Below are 2868 nucleotides of genomic sequence, written 5' to 3'. Positions count from 1 at the left end.
AGGTACCCTAAAATGACTCCTAGATACTGGGTGCCTGCAGGAGGAGGAGGCTGGCTTCTCTTTTTCCAGGTGTCTCCTGAAGCAACAGTGAATTTGTTGATCCACCTTGATGTTGCCCTGAGCAAGAGAAAAAGGAACTGAAAAGAGATGGCAGGGTAGAGGGACGGGATGGCAGGGCAGCAGCTCAAGCTTCCTCCTTGCAGAGTGGCAAGGGGGTGAGGTCCATGGAGAGATCCCCATTGAAAGGAGGGAGCTGAGCTTAGAGCATCCCACTCAAGAGAGATGACCACTGGCCTAGGAGTAAGAGACTGCAGCATGGACTCTAGCAGGGAGCTATGAACCTGGATCAGATCATGCATAAGAGAGACTGTGTAGCAGACTGTGTACCCCCACAGCATACACACACGGGCACACCCACACATGCAGGATCCTCCTAGGAATCCACACCTGTGCCCTAGGAGGCAGCTGGCTTCCAGAGTCCAGCCATAGTGAACAGAGCATTGTTGAACAGAGCATAATGAACAGAGCATTGTTGGGTAAAAGGTCCCTCGTTTTCCATCTTCCCTCCCAGGCCCTAACACACCAGATGATAGACAGACTCAATTCAGGGAAAGGAGGAGGAACAAAAGGATGCTTTACCTCCATCCCTTCCAGATCCTTCAGCAGGGACTCGGGGGCAGCATTGGGCTGGGGTGAGGGGAGGAGGTGGATGCTGAACTAGATGTAATTGTTGGCATTTTCAACCAGACTAGTTTGGACTGGCCTTAACAGGGCCTGCCACAGAATAGTTATTTTGTTTTGATAAAATTATTCATCTACCCTCAGTTCCTTGGTGACACTAGCCACATTTCAGGGGCTCAATAGTCACATGTGGCTACTGGCTACCATAGCGGACAGTGAGGTCTTGGGTGAAACATTCCTTCATCAGGGAAGTCTTTTCTACCTAATGTCTCCCCGTGGGTTCAAATACATCTCTTGCAGAGCATTTATCACAGTTATAATTAAATTGTTAACCTGAAACTAGTTGCATAATAATTATTTCCCTTATTAGACTGTAGGCTCTGGAGCACAGGGACCATGTTCTTGGTCACTAGTGTAAATAAGTGCTGGATGAATGTTTGTTGGATGGATAGATGGGTGGATGGATGGATGGATGGATGGATGGACGTATGGACCCATGGATAAACAAACTAGGAGGAAGGCATGTGCTACAGGGCAAGGGAAAGAAGGAAGCACTCCCACTGAGAAAGCAGAGAAGGCTTCCTGGAGGAAGTGGGCTTCTTTCAGGGTTCCTATCTCTGCCCTCCAGCTTAATCATACCATTTACATAGAAGGAGAAGACTGGCGACACTCACGCTAAGCTGCAGTGGGTGGGCAGCCATGGACGGCCTGCCTTGTGAGGCTGGAAGGCTGAAGGGGAAGTGGGGAAGATGGGGTTTTCCAAAGGATGGCCTGAGGAATGCCAAGTTACCCACAGGGCTCGCTCAGGCTGGGCCTTGCATCCACTGGGTAAGGCTCGGCTTCCTCTGAGTAGAATCATGTCAGTCTCCTTCCTTATTCTAGCACCGGCAAGAATTGGCTGTCACCTACTCTATAAGCATGACTTTTCATAGAAGCTGGGGACCCAAGAGCCCTCATCATGATTATGGGCCCCTGTGTTGGCCTAACAGGCTGAGGGACCAGAAAGGACAGAGAACTGCTAGCTCTTCAGAAAAGGGACATTGGGCCAGGCACGGTGGCTCACACCTGTAATCCCAGCACTTTGGGAGGCCGAGGCAGGCAGATGACGAGGTCAGGAGTTCGAGACCAGCCTGACCAACATGGTGAAACCCCATCTCTACTAAAAATACAAAAATTAGCTAGGCATGGTGGCACGCGCCTGTAATCCCAGCTACTCGGGAGGCTGAGGCAAGAGAATCGCTTGAACCCAGGAGGCAAAAGTTGCAGTGCGCCAAGATCTTGCCAGTGCACTCCAGCCTGGGGATGGAGCAAGACTCTGTCTCCAAAAAAAAGGACATTGATACCCCTAAAATCCAACTCCTTGCTCCAAGGACCCATGGATCTTCTACCCTCACCCCATCTTCTTAGACTCATCCTTGACAAGCTGCACATGTCACTCTGAGCCTCCTGCGAACACAGGTCCATGTCTCCCCAACACAATGATCAGCCTCCTTGGGGACAGGAACCCTTCCTTGTCCACTTGCTCCATGTCTGAGACCTCAGTGCCTTGCACAGCCTCTGACACTGAAGAGCCCCTGAACATGCATGTGTTAAATCAGTTCGTTTCATTATTGATTTACTTATTCCTCCATCAGTTCTTTATAGAGTGCCAATTATGTAGCAAGCATCATTTGGGGCACAGAGCAAGTGAGCAGTGAGCAAGATAGTAAAAATAAAGGAATAACTAGGCAGTATAATTCCCGGGAGGTTAACTGGTAAGAAGAAAAATAAAGAAGGCAGGGGATAGAGAGTGGTGGGGTATATTTTAGACCATGTGCACAGGAAGCCTTTTCTGGGGAGGGGCCTATGAGCTGAGACCTGAATGAAGGAAGTGGAAGTCACAGGGAGTTCTAGGAAAAGAATGTTCCAAAGAGAGGAATGCACTTGCAGGGCAGGCATGAGCTGGGCATACGTGAGCCACAGCAAGGTCACTGTGGTGGGAGCAGAGTGAGGGGACAGATGGTCATGGGAGAAACTGCAGGACTTGATCTTGGAGGCTGTGTGTGATGAGGTAGGAGTATAATCTGTGTGCAATGCTTTGTGCAGAGAGCAGTACCGGAGCAGGATCCAGGTCGCAGATGGGAAACTCACACTCTGGTGGCTGTGTGTATGTGTGTGTTGGAGGAGGGACAGACTGGAGGTGGGTAA

The sequence above is a fragment of the Rhinopithecus roxellana genome, chromosome 13, assembly GCF_007565055.1.
Source record: "Rhinopithecus roxellana isolate Shanxi Qingling chromosome 13, ASM756505v1, whole genome shotgun sequence".
Taxonomy (NCBI): Eukaryota; Metazoa; Chordata; class Mammalia; order Primates; family Cercopithecidae; genus Rhinopithecus; species Rhinopithecus roxellana.
This window is presented reverse-complemented; position numbering follows the sequence as displayed.